The following is a 22,658-nucleotide window of genomic DNA, read 5'->3' on the forward strand; positions in this document are numbered from 1 at the left end:
CGGCTGCGCTTAATCTGCCTTCAATCCAGACTAAAGTGTTGGACCTCGTTTCCTGGCTGGATCCTGCCTTTTCACTTCCTTGGCTAGACTTGAATTCTGAAGGGCAGATACTATTTCTTGTTTGGTTGCTTTTAAAATTATAACAGTTCAGGAAGATAAAAAGCAACAGGGAGCCAGCTTTGCACGTGCACGTGACTGTTGAAGAGCACAGCACTCCAGGCACAGCCAGTGCCCAGGACAGACTCACTGAACGTTGATGTTTTCTCGTCCTTTACAGACCGTGTGGAATTGTAATCACTTTTTCCCCCCTGGGGCCTCTTGTGTCAGAGTCAGTGCAGATAAACTGATATTGATAGAAGTTAGGGCTGTTCTCAGTGTGTCCCTGAACAGCAGCATTCACAGTAGACAGCCTTACTTGCTGATAGTCACTGGGAGGCAATGGTACCAGGTCTTCCTTCTAAATGCAGAACTCTAATAAATGTTTAAACAAAGGACAGGTATGGCCCTGTACTCCCAGCACTCAAGAGGCTAAGCATGAGCTTGCTAGTTTGAGGACAGCCTTAGGCAACATGGCAGGACCCTATCTCCTTTTTAAAATGCAGCAAGCAATAAAGGCATGTAGTCAGCTTTCCTTATGTATGAGTTCCACCATTCATAAAAGTGTGATGGCCACATCTGGCCTGAGCCTGTGCTCCTATCATTTATCTCCACACAGTGACCATAATGATGATTTACGTTGCCCTCTCATTATATGAGGCATTATAAGCAATTCAGAGAGTATGTAAAATACACAGAGGACTGCATACTTTCTAGGCCAATATGTCTTCTCTTTGTGTGAGGAACTTCTCAGGGAGTCCTCAAGCCAACCCCTGTAGATCCTGGAGGACGGCCGTATTGCTAATGAGAATACAGATTTTGTGTATTCAGTCAGGAAAGTTTGTCATCTACAGTCACTTCTGCATCTGTTGTTATCTGTTGAGTCCAAACAGTGGCTTATAGAAGACGGGCTTTGAAGAAAGGGGCGCTGTTAGGTTGGGGGAGGCATGTGGAAGATTGTTTATGTGTGTCAGTGAGAAAAGACAAGAAAAGAAACTGGAAATTACCCTTGAAAGAGGAATAATCGAATCGACCACCAAATTAAAGATGTAAGTGAGCCCATGTAGAACTCCCAAGGACGTCGTCGTAATTCTGTGAACATCTTCCCTTATATTTGTCTTTCTAATGTCCCTGACTCCATTTCAGTTTAGCTACTTCCTCCCTCTGTTTCAGCTGCCTCTTCTGAAAGTGTGATCCCTGCTTAGTGACGATGCAGGACTAACTGGTACCTCCTGTGGTTCTGCACTGACTGCAGCAGCTGGCCTACCCCTGACTCCAGCCAGCCAGTGCACCATCAGTCCTGTACTCTAAGCATCGTGCATTGTCTTTGCATTCCCGCCATACTAGCTTGGTTTCCACACGCTACTCTCCCTCTTGTCTACGAGTCTTAAACAGAGCCATCTTTCAGATCTAACCATCTCCTTTCTCTGTCGGGAGGGCAGACATCCTTACTCTACCTCCCCCACCCTGCTGTTTCTCGCTCTCGTCTCATGATTCCTCGTGTGTCTGTGCGTGAATGCTCCTGTTCTGGCTGATGCTCTTTCCTCGGTTCATGCTGAATAGCAATCTTACTTTTGAGCTTTGAAACTTCAGTCCTTCAAAGCAGTGATTCTCAACCTCCCTTCCTAATGCTACGACCTTTTAATGCAGCTCCTCATGTTGTGGTGACTCCCAACCATAAAAATATTTTACAGCTACTTCATAACCATAATTTTGCTAGTTATGAATCATAATGTAAATACCTGAGTTTCTGATCGTCTTAGGTGACTCCTGTAAAAGGGTCATTCGACCCCCAAGGGGGTCCCAGCCCACAGCTTGAGAACCATTGCTTTAGAGGCTCTCACAGTACCTAGTAATGTTTATGTGTGTGTTCTCCTCTCATGGGTCCAGGGCAGGATACACTGTTTTGTTCATCTGTCTGTTGAACTTTTTACCTAATATCAAGCCACACCATCAATGATTAACAAAGTATCTGTTAAGTTGGTGAATGAGCAGGTAGGAGTGTGTTGTGGGGGATCTCACTCACAGAGAAAGGGTGCTTTTGCTCTAGTTTTGTGACTTGGGTGACAAATCTGAGGGATAGCTTTCTCAGAGGGCAGCGGTGAGAACTCATGTGGAGGCCTTGAGTCTTTCAGGTCTGAGCTGTAAGTATTCAAGCAGCATGCCAAATGAACAAACATGCCAGAGGTGGTTGTTTTAGCATTTCTGAATGTATTTTTCTCCCGAGTGAACTCAGGCTTCATTAAGGCTGTATTTGTTTGGGTTTTGGCTTGGTTTGGGTTTTGTAACCTATAACTTAATTTTCCATTTTATTATCTTCTTATTTTCTTCTGTCTTTTTCCTCACCTATCCCATCTTTAAAAGTATTATATTTTACAAAAATTACCTAAGGCAACTAAGCTTTTAGCTTGCAGTGAGGGGCAGAAGAGCACAGCCAACAGTGGGGTAGTGGATGGTTACGGAAGTGTCCACACACAAACGATGCTGCTTCCGTGAGCTTAATATCTCCTGGCTACTTCTCATGATACTGTAAATAATATTGTCATTCTCTTGTCCAGAGATAGTTGTAAGTTGACCAGAGGTCTACGAAGTATCCCTAACACTGTCCTTCCTTCTCTTGAGTTTGCTTGTCTAGTGCTCTCTGAGTCCTAAACTCCCTCTAGTGTGCGATAGATACACTTCTCTTTATACTTAACAAATCAAGGACTTCACATACGAGGGGTGTGTGTGTATGTGTGTGTTGTCCATGTCACTTTGGATGCTGTATCTCGCTGCTGTAGCAGAGGCCCTTTCTGGACTCAGAACTGCCCTTCCCTCGGAGCCTTCTATGGATGGCTGCATTGATAGATGGAATCTCCCCAGGGAGCCTTATGGACCAGCCCTCTGTCCGTTACCATGCAGCACGACTATAATTTATAGCCACAGATGGCGACTTCCACCTCATCACCCCCTACTTATCTTCAGCAGACATTTACCTCTGCCTTTTTAAAAATAATCTGTACTGTTTGCAAATGACTATACACAACCGTTCCTATTTATCAAAATACTCTTTAAAATGAAGTTTCATCAGAATGTGAAGAATATTATGCATTGTAGAAACAAATAGGCAAACCTTTTAGTGGGTTTTTTTTTTGATTTATTTATTTATTATATGTAAATACACTGTAGCTGTCTTCAGACACACCAGAAGAGGGCGTCAGATTTCATTACGGATGGTTGTGAACCACCATGTGGTTGCTGGGATTTGAACTCAGGACCTTTGGAAGAGCAGTCAGTGCTCTTACCCGCTGAGCCATCTCGCCAGCCCTTAGTGGGGTTTTAATTGTGGAAATTAAATATTAAGGCAAATATTCAAGTCAGATTCTTGAATTTTGATGGGGGAGTGTCAGCTCTTCTTGGGTGGGTGTTTTCAGTGCTGAGGGGCTTGGGGTGTGTTCTACCACCACTGAGTTACACCCTTAGCCTCTAAGGACCACCTAGACCTCAAGCATAAAAACCACAAACAAATGAAGCAGTTGGAGATTTGTCTCTTCCGACTGTGGCTTGAGCCCTCCTGGATTAAACCAGGGCTTCACAGAACTGCTGACTTAGAATCTCTTGCTGTGTGCCACCTTTCTGGAACTTAGGAATGTGTCACCTGATCAGGAGAGAGAGGAACTTGGGAAACGTGCACTGTATTTGAGATACCCCTCTGCTCTGCCATCCTTCTCACTTGGGGCACATCTCTGAAAGGAGGCTCTCTTGGAAGAAACAAGAACTGCTCTTCCTTGATCTTACTTGAAAGTCTTTATGTTGATCCGAAGAAAGCACAGGTCCAATTCTGAGAATTATTTTTACATGTTGCTAGACAGTATTTTGAAATTTTTTTGCTAATTTTTACTTCATTGTTTTGAGCTTTTAGTTATATTTTTCTTAACTTCTTTATTATGCTGTGCCTATTTTTGTTAGCAGCTTCAAATATTATTGAAGGCCAAGTCTAGGTGTCTTCTCTTAATGTTTATTTTTAATTTAAATCCTTTCAGAAGCCAAGCTTATTTTATTCTGTCTTACAAAAAAAAATATCACTGTTGAGTATTAGTATCTAGTTGTAAATCTTTTTGAACTCTTAAGCTGCACGTTGTGAAATACAGACAGCATTAATTACCCCGGATGTCGGGGCCAGGTGATGTCTGGACGTCTTGCTGTGTAATTTAATCCTGGGTGCTGTGTTGTTTGGCTACACTGGACTCTCCGTGAGCATACGTAATTAAGTGCACATGTGTAAAAAAGCAGGGTCCCGATAGGAGGGAGAGGGAGAGAGATCATTAGCAGGGATTAGATGTGTCTCTCCAGCTGGGCAGTATGCCTCTGCACTCCAAGGGCTTTCCCGGTGTGAATTATGAGACTGGCTCAGCTGCCGCTCCACTCCCCTCTGATTGAACTGCATTTACTAATGCTGTTAAGCTGTGTCCCCAGAGACACCACACCCTGAGGTACCAGATATAGATCATGCATGCAAAAAGAACGAGGAACCTATGGTACATAGTCTTCTAAGATCAAAGATTGAATGGCAAAGTAGAAATTAAAAAAAAAAAAAGCTGCAGGCAAATTTTATGTATATACATGGGGCTTTGGGAAGAGTTGGTAGATGGAAATAATTCCTGTCTAGCTAAAACAGATAGTAATTAATCAAAGGAATGTAGTTCAAATCTGTTGAGACTATCTGCCGGTCTGCTGCTCCCCTGAAATTCTAAAGACTAGTGAATAAATCCCAGCCTGAATCAAGTCTTATGTCCACCTTCCTGATTGATGAGGTTCTTTGGTAGAGATGGTACGTTAAGAATTATGAAACCATGAACCCTTTTAGTATAGCCTGTCATACAGTAACAAAAGTGTGACCTATCAATTGGCCGAATAGAAATTATAGCTGCAGTAAATGTTTTAGGGGTTTCATTGACAACTGGGGCCACATATACTATGCTGCTGTCATTTTAAAAGGCATGGCAGGGAAATGGGAATATTAATTATGGTCATTTTGTAGTGTACATAAATAACAAAGCATCACATTATACGCCTTCTGTCTGCAAGATTATTTTTATCAGAAGTATAACTTTTGCTAACCCAATGAAGCTGGAAAACAAAGAGGCCTGGTGTCTTTCCCCGATGACTTACCTAAAAAAAGACCAGCGTGTCACAGATAACACAGACATTGTAACTAAAGAATTGTTTTTAAGCTTTTTCCAAAGCCATGCACAGTTTTTTTGTAGTCTGTTGACAAGAGTTGAAGTCATTGTATCTGATCATTGAAGCCAGCATTAGTGGCGCACTCCTTGAAGGCCAGCAGAAGCACGTAGATCTCTGACTTTGAGGATAGCCTGGTCTACAGAGAAAGTTCCAAGGACAGCCAGGGCTACACAGAGAAATTCCATATCAAAAAAAGAAAGGAATGAAGGAAGGAAGGAAGAAATTATAATATAATTACATCATTCCTCCTTCCTTCTCCTTCCTACAAACCTCCTCATGAACTCCCCTTGCTGTTTTTCAAATTCATGTTGTTTTTTTTTTAATAGTTTTGGTGGTGGTGGTGTGTGGTTTTAGTTTCCTGAAGTCCTCCTTGTCAATTGTTGGCCTTAATTCTTGGACCAATGGAGTCCTGTTCAGGAAATCCTTGCATCTGTATCCTGTAGAATACTGCTTGGGTTTTCTTCTAGCGACTTCTGTGTTTCACAGGTCTTTGATCCATTTGAAGGTAGTTTTTCTCAAGGTAATGGATGATACAGGTCTGATTTCATTCTTCTGCATGTGGCCCTCCAGTTCCCCAGGACCATTTGTTGAAGGTGCTGTCTTTCCTCCAGGTTGTTGTCTGAGTCTGAGTCAAATATCAAGTGGCTGAAGTCACATGTGCTTATGTCTGAGTCTGCATGTCATGGTTGTGCCAACACCATATTGTTTTTGTTACTCTGTCTCTGTAATGTTTCTTATGATCTGGAATTGTAATCCCTCCAGCATCATTCTCTTTGCTCAGGATTGTTCTGTCTGTCTAGGGTCTTTTGTGGATCCATATGAGGACAGCTTTTTTTCTATTTTTGTGAAGATGGGATGGGGATTTTGATTGAGATTGCATCAAATCTATAAATGGCTTTTGGTAAAATTGTCATTTATGCAGTATTAATTCCACTGATCCATGAACATGGGTTTTTTTTTTCCCACTTTCTAGTGTCTTTCCTATCTCTTTCTTCAGAGGCTGAAAGTTTTCATGGAAAGGTCCTTCCTTTCCTTCCTTGATTATGTTTATGCCTAGATATGGTATTTTCTTTTAGGTTATTGGGAATGAGACTCTATTCACAAGCTCCTTCTCTGTATTGGTGGTGGTGGTGGTGATGATGGTGTATAGAAAAGCCATCAATTTGGGCAAGCTGATTCTTCCAGACTGCTGCATTTGTTCTCTGGTAGAATTGTTGGGATCTCATGTCTAGTACCATGACATCTGCAAATAGAGATAGTGTAATTTTTTCTTCTTTCCCTATTGGAACCTTGTCATTTCCTTCTCTTGTCTTACTGCTCCGGGAGCCCTGTGAGCACAGCATTGGGAAGGAGTGGGGCAGTGGGCAGCATAGTCTTGTTCCTCAGTTAAGGGGCCCTGCCTCAGGCTTTTCTCCATTTAGGATGGCGTAGCTGTGGGTTTGCATATTTACCTTTTATTATGTTGAGGTGTGTTCTCTCTAGTCCTACATTCTCTAGGACTTTTATCATGAAGACATGTTGGATGTTGTCAAAGGGCTTTTCTACATTTATTGAGAGGATCATATGACTTTTACCTTTAAGTCAATTTGTATGGTAGAGGGTATATTACATTTACTGACTTGAGTTTATTGAACCATCCCTGTATCTCAGAGATAAAAGCCAACTTTGTCATGGTGGATAACCATTTTTGAAGTATGTCTGCATTCTGTTTGCAAGTATTTTATTGAGTCTATGTCCATCAAGTATATTGACCTGTAGTTTTCTTTTTTTTTTTTTTTTTTTTTTTTTTTTTGGTTTTTCGAGACAGGGTTTCTCTGTGTAGCCCTGGCTGTCCTGGAACTCACTTTGTAGACCAGGCTGGCCTCGAACTCAGAAATCCGCCTGCCTCTGCCTCCCGAGTGCTGGGATTAAAGGCGTGCGCCACCACGCCCGGCGTTTAGTTTTTCTTTATTGCCATGTCTTTATCTGGTTTTTGGTACTAAAGTGATACTGGCTTCATATAGGAATTTAGGAGTGCTCCCTCTGTTTCTGTTTGTTTGTTTGGTTGGTTGGTTGGTGTGTTTTGTTTGAGTAGTTTAAGGATTTCATAGCCAAGTGGTGATGGCCCAAGCCTTTAATCCAAGCACTTTGAAAGCAGAGCAGATAGATCTCTGAGTTCAAGACTAGCCTGGTCTCGAGTGAGTTCCAGGATAGCCAAGACACAGTGAAACTCTGTCTGGAGAAACAAACAACAGCAACAAAGAGATTGGCTGTAGATCTTCTTTAAAAGTCTGATAGCATTCTGCTGTGGAGTTTTTATTGTTGTTGTTGTTGTTTTTAGAAGGCTTTTATTGCTACTTAAATCTCCTCATCTGTTATAGGTCTGTTTTAGGTTGTATCATGCAGTGATGTATTTGTATGTGCATGTCCCCTTCCTTCCTTCCTTCCTCCCTCCCTCCCTCCCTCCCTCCCTCCCTCCCTTCCTTCCTTCCTCCCTCCCTCCCTCCCTTCCTTCCTCCCTCCCTCCCTCCCTTCTTTCCTTCCCTCCTTCCTCCCTCCCTCCCTTCCTTCCTTCCTCCCTTCCTCCCTCCCTCCCTCCCTTCCTCCCTCCCTCCCTCCCTTCCTCCCTCCCTCCCTCCCTTCTTTCATTCCCTCCTTCCTCCCTCCCTTCTTTCCTTCCTTCCTTCCTTCCTTCCTTCCTTCCTTCCTTCCTTCCTTCCCTCTCTCCCTCCCTCCCTTCCTCCCTCCCTCCCTCCCTCCCTTCTTTCATTCCCTCCTTCCTCCCTCCCTTCTTTCCTTCCTTCCTTCCTTCCTCCCTCCCTCCCTCCCTCCCTCCCTTCCTTCCTTCCTTCCTTCCTTCCTTCCTTCCTTTCTTCCTTCTGTGGACACTTAGAGCTATGACTGTTCTTTGAAGCAGGACTCTTAGCATGCCCCAGAGGTTCTGTTGTGTTGTGTTTTCATTTTCAATTTTTATTTCTCTCTTGATTTCTTCTTTTACCCATTCATCATTCAACAATGAGTTACTTAAAGTTTGTGTAGTTTTGCCCAGATGACCTTTCTATAGAAAGCAGGAAGTTGAAATCATTAATGGGTCGATGTTACTGTCTTTAAATTCAGTAGTGCATTTTTTATGAAGTGGGGCTCACTGGGTTTGGTACATATAGGTTTAGGATAGTAATTCCTTGTTGGTTAACTGTCCTCCTTGTTGGTTAACTGTCTCTTTATCTCCTCTGATTAGTTTTAGTTTGAGGTCTATTTGGTTGGATCCTAGGATGAAGATACCTGCTTGCTTCTGGTTCCATTATATGGAAGTATTTTTGCCCATCCTTTTACTATAAGCTAATAAGTATTTCTTGCAGATGACAAATAGGTGGTGTTTTCTTGGTCTATTCAGTCAGACTATGGCTTTTGGTTGGAGAATTGAGGCCACTGATAGTTAAAGTTATTATTGAAAGTTGTGTGTTAGTCACAGTTATTGTGCTGTTGATTTTACTCTGCATTTTAGTAGTTATTGCTTTATATTTCTCTCCTGTCTCATGGCTATGCTTATTCTTCTCTTGAGCCTGAAATAGGTTTCCTACATTTTGTTCAATGTTGGTTTGCTGTATATAAAAAGATTTGGCTGTTTAGTCCTGGTGGTTTTTCTTTTTTACTCACTGAAGTAAATAGTTTTGCTGGGGAAGTAGTCTAGGTTGGGAGTCATGGCTACTTCAGTTTCTTCTGGCTTTCAAAGTTCCCACTGGGAATCACCTGTTGTTCTGATGAGTTTTCAATGCTCTTTCTTTGTTCTGTATATTAATATTTTAACTATGGCATGCCATGGGAATCCTTGTGGTCTCGTGAATTTGGTGTTCTGTGTGTTTCTTATATCTGTGTGGCCATGTCTTTCCTTAGATTTGAAAAGCTTTCCTCGTGATTTTGTTATAGACCTGGACTATGCCATTGACTTGTGATGCCTCTCTCTCCTCTATGCCTGTAATTGGAAAGTTTGGTCTTTTCACAGCGTCCCAGATTTTCTGTGTGTTCCTTTCCCATGTTTAAAAAAAACATTTTCATATCCTTGGCTTATTTTGTCTAGATTTTCTACTTAGTCTTTGAATTCCGATATCCTGTATTCTGCATGATTTATTTTTCTTGTAAGGATTTTCTTGAGTTTTCTAGCTGGCTTATTGGGCTTTCAGTGCTCTCTTCATTTCAGCTGTGTCTTCTTCAGGGCTTCTGTCTTGTTGCTGAGTTCCATCCTTGGTTCTAGATTGTTGTTATTTCCATGAGCTTGTGTCTGTGTGTCCTTGAGCATCATTCAGATATTGTCCTCTCTCAGGTCATTAAGCTGCTCTGTTGTGTCATTCTCAAACCTTTGAATCCTTTGATGAACTATATAATTTTTTTTAAGTTCTGTGTCCCAAGGTTCATCTAGGTGTTTCTCATTGGCAAACATCTCTATAGGAATGGTGTGTTTGGGGGTGAGAGGAGATACTGCCTTGATTGCTCATGATGTATGTATTTCTTTGATGAGTTATTTCAAGGCACATGATCTTCTTTTGTTAGTTATGTGTCTGATAGGGTTCGGGCAGGTTGGGGCAGCAGAGAGTATTTGCAGGTGAACTTGGGCCTTGAGGCTGGAGATGGCATAAGTGACGTAAAGACAAATGGCTTTTCTAAGCACTGTTGGGTCTGATGGCCAGTGATTGAGCAATATCAGACACCCAGACAGAGGAAAATCAAGTTGGCCAAACAAGTACAATAGAGCAATTGTTATTATTGTGGAACGATTCTTTACTTTGCAGATAGATTTAGAAGCAATGTGTCATGTAGTTACTGTGGGTGATAGAGTTGTTGAATTATCTCTTTTGAAAAATATCCTCTAGGGCCTGTAGAGATGGAACAGTGTTTAGCAGTGTTTGCTGATCTTCCAGTGAACCCCGGTTCAGTTTCCAGCACCCATGTCAGGCAGCTCACAACCACCTACAACTGGCCACCAAGGGTACCCAAACACACATGGCATGTGCCGACATATACATACACATAGGTGAAAATAAAATAAATCTCTTTTAATGTTCACATGGGTGCTAGAGAGACGGCTCAGTCACTAAAGTACTTGCCACACAAGCTTATGTTCCTGATTTTGGGCTCCACTTCCATGTAAAGCACTGGGCGTGTGGCAGCACATACCTGTCATCCCAGTGACAAATAAGGTGGAGGGCGACTAAGGATTATACTAGAGTTGACTTCTGGCCTCTGCTTGCATGTAAACACATATACACATAAACATATACACAGGAGTGCTTATGTACACTTCTTACAGTGGGTTCAAGTTATAATCCCAGAAGAAAGTGCTGACGGTGTCTCTAAGTTCTACCCTCTATAAAACTAATCTTTGTGTTGAAAGGCTACATCCTAGTTCCACTCACAGATCGTCTGTTGTTCTGCATCTGTTCTTTTCATCAGAGCCACCATGTGCACTTGTCTGCAGGACACATCAAGAGCAAATAGGAAATCCTGACAGCCTCCCTGTTGCCATCCTTGTTGTGGGTGGAGCTCATGAAGGACTCTTTAATAGTATACAGTCTTGGCTATGTTGGGAATAGAAATGGAAACTCCCCCAATGAATAAATCATAGGTATGGACTAAATAATTAAATTAAATTGTAGATATGGTTGACTCCCTAGCACCAAGTCTAATCCATATTCTAAAATGAAAAATTATTGATCGGTGCCAATTTCAAATTTAGATTCTTGGTAAAGTTCAAAATGTTCTATCCTGTTTTCCAAAGCACTGTGTGTACTGAGCCAGTGCTTAAAAGTCTTAAAAGGCAGCGGGGTTGATTGTTCCAGGCCAGCCTGGGCTACATAACAAGGTCATAACGTGTTAGGATACAGTTGTGGTCTTGGTTTCTGGCTGCAGAAGTGGGGTGGCCTGTGCTCAGCTCCTGTGTTTAACACTTAGCTGACAGTAGGTCATTGAAACAGTGTGCACTCCAGCTTGTTTATTAAGCATTATCACGGATAACACAAGGAGTAAACAGGAAAACACTTTAGGGCTGTGATAGACACAGACTTCAGCTAGCATTAGTTTCTGTTGTTGTCTTTCTGTTGTTTCTCTCTCTCTCTCTCTCTCTCTCTCTCTCTCTCTCTCTCTCTCTCTCTCTCTCTCTCTCTCTCTCTCTCTCTCTCTTTCTCTTTTTTTGAGGCATAGAACATGCCCAGAGCCTTGGACATGCTGGGCAAGAACTGCATTACTGAGCTATAGCTCCAAACCAGTTACTATTATTGTATTGTGAACATGTTGTGCACAGATAAGGAACTACTTATCCCATGTGCGTGTAAAGTTCTCTCCATGAAGTGAACCATCCCACTACACCTGGGCCTGTATTTAGTGCTGAGCCAACTAGCAGGGAGGGGCAGGGCACACAGGGTACTGAGGTAAATAAGACCTGAATTTTCGCATAGTGAGTTCACACATTTATCAGAATTAATGGTTTCTCCTGAGAAGCAGAAGCCATAGTGCTCCTGTCTCTCTAAACAGTTTAAAATTGCAGCGTTTCCAAGCAACAAAGGGCCAGCAACGGAGCAAAGGTGGTGGGAGACCCTTACCAGCCTCCTGCCTCCCGTGTCCGTGCGGGATCACAGGGCTCTGTACATCGTGTACACCCTGGCGCTGGCGTGGCACTGCGTGGGCTGCATTCACCTCTACTTCAGTTCGACCTCACTGCCCAACCGAGCAATCAGAAAGCCTGGCCGTGATTGGATGAGAGAATCTCATGATGTAATTTCCTTCCTTTTCCACTTGTCCACGGTCAGGCTGTTCTTAATGGCAATGCCAGCAGTGCTTTTTAAATATGTTTTTGAGATTATAATTATATCATTTTCCCTCTCCTTTCCTCCTGTCAAACTCTGCCATGTATCCTGCCCACTTACTCTCTTTAAAATTCATGACCTCTTTTTCCTTTCTTGTTGTTACACACATGCCCACTCTCGCACACATACACACTCGTGCATGTACACAGACAAACACACACACACTACCCAATGGGCTGACTATTGTGCTCCTCCCTGGGGAGGGCTGCTTCTCCCACTCATCATTCATTAGTTGCCTGTGGCACTGCTATAATGCTCAGGCACAACAGTGCTTCTGGACACAATCCCCTGTTCTGCGTCTACAGAGGCTGACGCGTAGAGATAGATACCTTGCTTCTTAGGTGTTATTGGGTTCAGTCAGTGTGGCGCCCCCTGAGATCTCGGAGAGCAGGCGTGTGCAGGTTGTGACTCAGTATCCATTTCTCTGGCTCACACTCACATCACCACACTTTGCTCTATCGCTCTATCAAGGACCAACATTCTTACTGGTGACCAGTAACTATGATCTCCAAGACTAGCAACCATTCTTTCCCTTGTCTAGGAAATAGTTCACTGGCTCAGTTAACTCTGGCTGGGGCACAGAGTTAACTGTGCCTTTTCTATCCATCCCTTTGTAAATGATCCATTTTATTGAACTTTCATTTGCCCCATTGGACAATGCCATCTGTTTCCTAACAGGACCTAGACTCTTGGAAGCCCACAGAAACATAAATGACAATGATTGCTGCTGCTGGTCATTCACCGTGTAGACAGTGGTCACCCAGACATTGGAAATCTGAATTCAGAAAAATGATTATATACAGTCCCAGGTTACCTTCACTGTAACAGCTAGTACATTTGGAATATAGATCAGTCTGATTAGAAACAGATGTTTCCTTTAGAAACATATCGAGTCTGCAAAGAAGAACCATGTGACATGATGTGTTCACAACATGGTGTTTACTAGAAGCAACCATTAAATGTTCTTATTCTCACCATCAGATGACATCCCTGTGGTACCCCTACTCTACCTCACTGAGGGAGTCATTCATCTTTCAACACTTACAATTCTTCAAAGCATATCCTTTTTAAAACCAAATAAGGTATAGAGACTCTGGGGTTGGTCAGCACGGTCCCAGGTCCAGGATCCATGAATAGCGATGCTGAACTCTGGTCCCACGTCCAGGATCCATGAATAGCGATGGTGAGTTTCTTAGTGGGACATCACTTATTTCTGGGCAGGCTGATCTTCTCTGGATGGCTTGAAAACAAATGGCCTTTTCACATTAAAACAGGAACATCTATTCTTTGTCACCACATTAAGGTTCTTTTTTTCCAATGAAGTAAAGATAAATTTGTTTTCAAATTCATGTTCCTAGGCTAACAAGATGGCTCAGCATGTAAAGGCGCCTGCTGCCGAGCCTGTAACCTTAATGGCAATCCCCATGGTGCACTCGAATGGTGGGAGAAAGTATTTCACTCCAGCACACTGTCCTCTGACCGCCACATAGTCACTGTGGCCTGTGGGTATGGGAACAGACACACCACAGAATGAAATGTGATTTTAAGAAAACCACAGTCATTTGAGCTCACTTTTAGTTACACAGATAATAATAATTCTTACTTGGCTTGGTGGCTGTAATCCCGGTGTGCAGAGGTAGAACATTCTAAGTCTGAAGTCATTTACACACACACACACACACACACACACACACACACACACACACACACAGCATGTGCTTCCTTATTTTAGAATCCAGTGCTTATGAATTAAAGTGTAAATAACAAGCCTTCATTGGTGCCTGGCTCAGCACCGCAGAGCAGGCTCAGCATGCTATGTTGCCTTATTCAACCCTTGTTACATACATAGAAAGAAGCACAGGAACCAAGATGCATGAGTAGCCCAGAAAGCTTGAGTCCAGAGCTCATATGTTTTACAGCAATGCTAAATTTATCTAATTGTCATTTTCCATAAACAGTGTTTTCCTAGAGACAGTTTCTTAAATTAATAAAATAATCTCCTAATTTAAAACATATCAATAATAAAACTCTGGGAATTTATTTCTCCTTTTAATATCAGAATAATTGGGTATTAATATTCTCTCAAATATTATAGCTGCTTTGAGCTTGCTTGCATTCTGTGATTTATTAAAACCTGGAGTATAGAAATAGCTGCTGTAGTTAGAGACAAGGAAATTGAATCGGTCTGTGCTTTCTCTCTCCTGTGTCTACTTTGGCCCCTGAGCTGCTGGGTCTGTTACCCTTGGCATTTCAGAGGCGTTTCAGAAGCCACCTTGCTACCCCTCTCTGGCAACTGTGATCTTAGTTTTTCAAATTCCAGCATCCCAGAGGCTAGGGTAGGAGGATTGTTAACTCAGGGCCAGCCTGAGCTACATAACAAGGCCTGTCTAAAGTTCCAGGGCAGCTAGAGCTACATAGTAGGACCTTGTCTAAAGAAGAAAGAGAGAAAAAATAAATAAATAAATAAATAAATAAATAAGACAATACCAGAGGTTGGCTGAAAAGAGCTCACCACTAATCAATAACTCAGAAATAATGTTTAATTTAAAATTTTTGTTCAATTTTGAAGACTTTATTTGTAGTCTTTATTTATTTATAGCTAATTTTTTAAAAACTGATTTGTTCCTACTTGCTTTATGAAAGTAAAATCTGAAATTAATAATAAATAACATTATCTTCTATTAGCGACATGAAATAAAATTGTTTAATCCAAGGCTGATCCATTCAACCACATCTCCTTTCTTCTCTCTCTCTATCCTGCATCCTGGGATGCTGGCATAAAGCCAAGGTAATTCCAGAAATTGGCAATTCCCTGCCAAGTGTGCAGCTGCTGTCTAACCCTTGCCTACTCGTTTTGTACCAACCACTTCTTTTTGAGGACACAAATTTCAGAGGGCAGAAGTGTGTCCCGAGGCTGGCAAGGAGCACTGTCACGTGCTCCTGCTGCCAGAGGCCAAAGGCTGCATCTCTCTGCAGCTTCGAGGTGGCCAGGTAGCCTGCTGGCGGGCTTCTTACCCTTTACCCCTCTGACATTCCACATCTTTCCCACTTGCCTGTCAATGTTTTAACAATCTTGCCTTATCTCCCTTCCTTCAAATAAATAATAGTGTTGATTTTTCATGAATAAAAAGAACCAAGTAGTCACTCCCCATGAAGGGTACCTGAACCAAACGTGGACAGGGAGAGAGGGTGGGAACAAAGGAGCAGATGGCATTGGGAGAGTCACTTGCTATTCCCTTCAGCTTCTTCTGCTTCTCTGCTCTTCCCTGCAGTGGCAGTGGGTGGGTGTACACAAACAGGTAAAATCTAGATATTTTTATCTTCCTACACCCTTCTGAAATACAGCTCTGAGCACATTTGAATATAGTCATGGAGATGGTTTTTTTTTTTTTTTTCCTTCCCTTTTGTTCAAGCTCTCTTGATTGCCCTGCCTTTGTGGCTTTGCGCGGGTGCTGATATTCTGGGGGAAGCACAGGGGAAGCCTTGTGCACACAGGGAGGCTGGTCTCATGCCTGCCTGTGGTCAGAGAGAGCTGATCACTGGGTAGCCTGTGCTGCTGTTGAGAGGTGCAAGCTCACCTCTTCAGTGGATCTGTGCCTCCTCAAACACCTTGGATCCAACTTGAGTAGCATTCTGAGCTGCTATCTCTCTTGGCATCTGTTCTGGTGATACTGTGGCTACTTGTTTCTCTGCATGGACAAACAAGCAGACTAACAGAAGGAGCCCAGGAAAGAGGAGGACTCATCCCAGGCTTGCCACTGGTCAGCAGCCTGCATCCTCTCTGGGACTTGATTTGCATTGAAAAGTTGGGGTGAGCTTTAACCCTCGAATCTCCAGCTACAGTCCTCTCAGCCCCGTGTCCAAACTGTGTGGAGTATGCAGGAGAAGGGTCTAACATTCAAGTTCTTGGAGGCAATCAAGGGCAATGACAGTGGCTATAGCCTACATCATTTGGGGGGGTCTCTTGGGCTCCTCTGACCAACAATCAAAGGGAGGGTTTTCATGGCTGAACCTGGAGGTTTTTACTAGTCTTAGGCAATCATTTCATTTCAACAGTGTAACTTCATTTAAATCATTTATATATGTATACACATACACTTATATGTAGTATACACATCTTTAAGAAAATATAAAATAGTGTTTTCCTGTAGCATTTTCAATTTTCCTCAGTGTTATTTATCCCACCCCTTCCCTGTCAGTATTAACTTGTTTTCTTCCTTCTCATAGACTGTCAGTACAGCTCTCTTCAGAGCCCTTCCCTGCCACGGTCCTTTTGTCACTTTCCTGGTAACTTCAGGTATCAAGGGATTTGCAATGAGAATTCACAAATAAGAGAGCACTTGCCTTGTTTGTCTTTGGGGTCTGGGCCACATCATTCCTTATAATATACTCTAGTTCCATCCATTAACCAACAAAACTCCTGATTCCGTTCTTTAAGTCAGGTAGAATTCCACTGTGTATGAACCACATCCACTCATCAGCTCAAAGCCATGTAGGTTGTTTCTAACACACACACACACACAGAGAGAGAGAGAGAGAGAGAGAGAGAGAGAGAGAGAGAGAGAGAGAGAGAGAGAGAGAGAGAGAGAGAGAGAGAGAGAGCTATTGTGGCTAGAGCATCAGTGAACAGGGTTTAGACAGTATCTGTAGAGTAGGATGTCAAGTCCTGTGGCACATGCCAAGGAGTGGCTTAGTTGGCTTGCATGGTCAGTCTACTTTGAGAATTCTCCATGGTGACTTCACTAGTTTGCAATCCCACCAACAGGGAGTGAGGGTCCCCTTCCCCCATATTCTTACCACCAACATGGAATGAGGGTCCCTCCCCCATACTCTCACCAGCATTTCTGTTCATTATTTCCTAGTCTTAGCCATTCGTACTGGGGTGAGATGGAATTTCAAAGTAGCTTTAATTTGCATTTCCTTAATTGCCAAGGGTTGCAGAACACTTTAAAAGATACAATGAAAACTTTACATCTTTAAAGACATTGAGGAAGACTAGAAACTAGAAAGACCTCCAACAGGGCAAGCATTGATAAATTAATATTGTGAAAATGACCATCATACATGAAGAAATGTAGAGATTAATTGCAATCCCAATAAAAATCCCCATCTCATTCTTCATAGAAATCGAAAAAATCCTAAAATTCATAGAGAACCACAGAAGGTATGCTTGCTGCTTGATTTGAGTTCTAGCCACAGCCCATTTTATAACCGGCTGTCTGTTTTCTTGTCCCTTCATTTTTTGTTTGTTTTTTGAGCTCTTTGTCTAGTTGAGATATTAATCCTGTGTAAGTGTACAGATGGTAAAGATCGTCTCTTACTCTGTCGGCTTCCTCTTCGCTCAGTTGCTTTGTTTTTTGCTGTACAGAATGCTTTGGTTTTATGAGGTCCCGTTTTTAATTGTTGGCCTTGACTCCCGAGTGAATGGAGCCCTATTCAGAGAGACCTTTTTTATGTGTTATATGGTACTGCCTTTGTCTTTGATGTCTCTCATTGAGCTCTTTGATCTATTTGGAATAAATTTGTATAGCAGGTAATAGCTATGGGTACAATTTCATTCTGTGTGTAAATAACCAGTTTCCCTGAACTGTTTGTTGAAAGTGCTGTCTTTTCTCTAATATGTATTTTTAGCATCTTTGTCAACTATAACCTGGCAGTAATTACATGGACTTGTGTCTTCTATGTTGTTCCATTGGTCTACATGTCTGTTTATGTCTCAGCAGCGTGCTGCTTTTAGTACTATAGCTCTGTAATATAGCCAGAAATCTAATCTGGTATGGCAATTCCTCCAACACTGGGTTTTTTTTCTCAGATTGCTTTGGCTATCCAGGATCTTCTGTGATTCTGTATAAATTTTAGGATTTTTCTAGTTCTTTATTCTTTTTCTATTTCTATGAAGAATGAGATGGGTATTTTATTGGGATTGTAATTAATCTCTACATTTCTTCGTGTATGATGGTCATTTTCACAATATTAATTTATCAATGCTTACCCCACGGGAGACCTTTCCAGACTCTAGTCTTCCTCAGTGTCTTTAAAGATGTGAAGTTCTCATTGTAGAGGCTATCACATCGTTGGTCAGGTTTATCCCTGGATGTATTTTTGGCTGCATTGTGAATGGGTTTGCATGATCCCTTCCTCAGTGTCTGTGATTAGTGTGAGGAATGGATGCTGACTTTTGTAAGCTGATTTTGTGTCCTGCTACTTTGCTGAAAATATGGATCTTTTCAAGAAGTTTTCTGGTGGAATTTTTGGAATCTCTTATGTAAAGCCTCCTGCCATCTGCAAGTGGGGGTGACTTGGCTTCCTCTTTTCATGATTGTATTCCTTTTATTTCCTCCTCTTGTCTTCTTTCTCTGGCTAATGCCTCAGGCCCAACACTGAAAGGAGCTGGATAGTGGACAGTCTGTCTTGTTCCCGGCTCTGAGGGGGATGCTTTGAGTTTTCCTCCATTGAGGATAATGGTGGCTATGGGTTTGTCATATACCAAGATATACCATATACTTCATTATGTTGTCATATATCAAGTTATACCATATACTTCAATGTGTTGGCATATACCAAGTTATATGATATAGTTCATTGTGTTGGCATATACCAAGTTATACCATATACTTCACTGCTTTGAAGTACAATCTCCAGCCACACTATCTCTAGGACTTTTATCATGAAGGCATGGTAAGTTTAGTTGCAGGACTTCTCTGCATCTATGGAGATGATCATGCGATATTTGTCTTTAAACCCACGCATATGCTTTATTGACTTGTGTATGTAGAACCACCCCTGTATCTCTAGGGTAAAGGCAATTTGATAAGGGTAAGATGACCTTTGTGACACTTGCCTGTGTTAGGTTTGCAAGTATTTCCTTGAGCATTTTTAAATCTATGCTGGCTTCATAAAAGGAGTTTGGAAGTACTTTGCTGTTCCTTTCCTTTTTTAATTTTAAAAATAATTTAAGAAGTATTCATATAGCTCTTCTTTGAACACCTCTTCAAATTCTTCTGAGAATCCATTCAGACCTCGGTTTGTGTGTGTGTGTGTGTGTTGTTGTTGTTGTTGTTTGTTTGTTTGTTGTTCTGTCAGGAGGCTTTTTATTACAGTTTGAATATGCATCTATTTAGGGTATTCATCACTTCTTGGTTTAACTTTGGTGATTTGGATGAATGTAGGAATTTGTTTGTTTCTTTTAGATTTTCTAACATAATGGAGTACAGGTATTTAAAGTTTTATTTTATAACATTCTGAATTTCTTTGGTGCCTGTTAGAATTTTTTCCTTATTCATTTCTGATTCTATTAATTTAGTTTATCTCTGTGTGTGTGTCTTTTTTTTTTTCCCTTGAGCTGCTGAGTAGAATTCATGTTCTTTTGTGTTTGGGTGGGATATTCTGTAAATATTTTAGGTTCATGTGATGTATGATGTCATTTAATTCTGATGTCCTTTGAGAGGTTGAGCCCAAAATATTTTTTTCCAAAAAATTTAATTTAAAAACTGAAATTAAAGAAGTAGTTTATTTTTGGAAGATGTATGTAATTATTGTCTTTTTTTCTGTTTGTGTCCTTGGCCTGATTTAGTGGTTCAGTTCCATTTGTTTGCTTTCTATAGATTCTCGGCTATATTTATGTCTCTCTTCAGTCTGAAGTATGGCTTCCAGTAGTCTCTGTAGGACTGGCTTGGTGGACATGAACTCTTTGAGGCTGTCTATATCACAGAAAGTTTTTTTTTTTACCCCCTTCACTGGAGTAGACAGCTTTGGTAGGTACAGGAGCCTCTGTGAGCCTCTGTGGTCTTTTAAAACAGGGAGCACATTGCTCCAGACACTTCTGGCTTTTAACATCCCATTGACAAAGAGCTGTTGTTAGGATAGATTTTCCTTTATTTGTGACTCAATGTTTTTTCTCTTGCAGCTTTCAGCACCTTGCCTTTGTTCTGAATTGAATATTTGGTGTTTTAACTATGATATGCCATGGGGGATTTTCTTCCCTGGTCTTATGTATTTGGTATTTTGTGTGCATTCTATATCTGTATACCTTTTCTTCCCCACCCCCCGCCTTTATTAAAAATAGGTTCTTTTCTCATACAATATATTCTGATTAAAAGTACATGTGCTTTTATTTTTTACTTAATTTCCCCAAGATTTATATATTTTATGTGAGTTACAGATGGTTGTCAGCTGTCTTGCGGGTGCTGTGAACAGAATCCAGGTCCTCTGCAAGAGCAGCAAATTCTCTTAACAGCCGAACCATCTCTCCCATAGCTTTTCTTGATTTGGGGAATATTCTTCCACGACATTTGAATCTCAGGTCCTTGGCTAGTCCACTTGGGATTCCTCTCATTCATCTATGCCTACAATTCAAAGTTCCTATGTGTCCCTTTCATGCATTTGTAATGTTTTTCCCACATTTTTTCACATGTAAGGTCTAATTCCAATTCTGCCTCTTACCTCTGCCCTGTCTTATTAGTAACTTTTCCACCATTGCATCCAAAAACCTGACAAGAGTACTCTCACTGTGCCTCCTTTGTGAGCCCCAAAAGACCACCAAGGAGTCGACTCCAATGCAATCACACTGGGGTCTCTTTATTTCAAGCTGGAGCTTGGGTTGCACTGCTGTCTCTGGCAGAGCAGATCAGGAGGGTGAATCCCCGTGCTCTCATCAGGACAAGGTTTTATAAGAAATGGCAACCGAGGGGGTTTCTAGCCTGGTACACATCTGATTGGGGGGCTATTATGGAATTTGCTGTCCTTTAAGATGACTCTTTTAGGCACATCAGGAAGTGGAGAACAGGAATGACAATATTCACCTGCTCTCTCCATTCTACCTTTTTATCCAGCCCAGAAATTCAACCCATGAAATGACAATACCCATACTCAAGAATAGACTCTCTCCTAGCTGGTCCTCTCTGGAAGCACCCACACAGACAAGCCACAACGTGTGCGTCATTACTGTGCCAGGTGTTAACAACCCAGTCAAGGGCAATCAGAATTAAACTGCTTGCCACACTAGCATTAGAGTTGTCTTCAACCCCCAGCACACTTCCTACTCCCAGAGATAATGTGTTCATCAGCCTGTGGTGCTGCAGGACAGATGGTGTGGTTTGCATGTCCACCCAGGTATGCAGTCATTCTCCACCCTTAAAATGGAGTCAAAGGCCGCTATGGAGTGTGGAGGACAGGGCATGGCCTGAAGAACTATGGCTTCCACAGTGTGGAGTAATGAAGTGCAGGCCGTGGGCTGATCTCATCACCAGACTTCCTAGGCAAGCACTTTGCCTGCTGAGCCATCCCCCCTTCCCCTCAGAATACTTTTTCTTCTGCTTTCTTTTTTGAGACATGGTCTCACTTAGCCCGGACTGATCTTGAACTTCTGATCCACCTGCTTCTAGGTCCAAGGGCTGGGATTACAGGCACACACCACTATGACCTGTCTCCATCTCTCCTTCCCCCATATTCTCCAGTGTGATAGCAGAGTTATTAAGGTCTAGCATATCTAACGGGTGAGGCACAGCTAACTGTCCTCAGAAGCCAAATACAGAGATAAAAGGGGTGGGGGTGGGGTCAATGTGTGGCCATATTGAGAAAAGGCTGACTCCCACTCCTACCCTGAATCCGTCTTCAAGGTCTTGGTGTGGTGTGTAGGCTTAAATAAAGAGCCAGAGTCACGCACAGCCACGGTGTATGGTCCTATCCACTGAGCAGCCATGATTGTCTCAGCTCTAGTTTCTCCTGAAAGGCCCTTCCACAAGTTCAGATCTCCCTCTGGGAGACAAGTTTCTCCTCTGTTGGGCCCTGGACTTCAGCTGTTTTCTCCTCCCATTTCTTGGGGTCTGTCATTTCAGCAGTCTGATAGCCAAAGTGAGGGACACTGTCCTTCAGAATATCCTTGATCTGTCTTGAGCAGTTTTCTATTTTTGATTCTGCATGTGCCTGAGACCATCTGGTACTAGTTGCTGTTGTGTCTGTAAGAGAACAGAGACATAGTTCCACCTGATCACCCTTAGCAGCCTGGGGATCCAGCCTAAGGACTGATAGCTTTGGCATGGAGAAGAGTTTTAAGGCTAGCCAATGAAGCAAAGCAGGGTTGAAGACCTGGTGGAGGCTTTTTTTTAGTGTATGTTTAAGTGCAGTGAAAGAACCACACAGAGCAAAGGAAGCTGCATCCAGATGTGTGATGTGTTTCCCAAGGGATAGTAGAGAAATAATTAATTGCCTTAATATTAACCTGATATAACATTTTAGGTGCTCTCAAGTTACATCTCAGAAGGTTGCTAAGAAACCCTTCTCTTTTCTCCTCTGTTAAGTGGAAGAAGCGAAGTGGCCCCAGAATGCCCTGGGTGTAATTATAAAGGTGAAACTAGAAGCCACTAGGTTTGCACAGGGTTAGAACGGGTCCTTGCCCTGTCAGTGGACTTCCTGGTGAGATTCCTAGGAAGTTCCAAGCAGCCGTGGTGGGACTCTGCTCTGCTGGATTCCAGGGTGAGGGAGCTCCTGTTCCTTCTTGGCTCC

The 22,658-nt window shown here is 42.2% G+C and overlaps 1 protein-coding gene across 10 annotated transcripts in view; it reads left to right on the top strand.

Moving 5' to 3' along the window:
- Positions 1–22,658, top strand: part of Map3k13 (mitogen-activated protein kinase kinase kinase 13) — a 146,665-nt gene that overhangs the window by 80,733 nt on the left and 43,274 nt on the right. Inside the window, exons 1-2 of one of the 10 annotated variants that reach the window (XM_029470559.2) lie at positions 10,728–10,918; positions 13,137–13,338. The exons of 7 other annotated variants lie outside the window; for them this stretch is intronic. The gene's annotated coding sequence lies outside the window, so the exon portion shown is untranslated. Of the gene's footprint in view, positions 1–1,807; positions 2,241–10,727; positions 10,919–12,609; positions 13,339–22,658 lie in introns of those variants that run through there. 2 more of the 10 variants (XM_029470555.2, XM_029470557.2) reach the window with 2 other exon arrangements.

Source organism: Mus caroli, unplaced genomic scaffold (assembly GCF_978045245.1).
Source record: "Mus caroli unplaced genomic scaffold, Mus_caroli_1 scaffold_17, whole genome shotgun sequence".
NCBI lineage: Eukaryota > Metazoa > Chordata > Mammalia > Rodentia > Muridae > Mus > Mus caroli.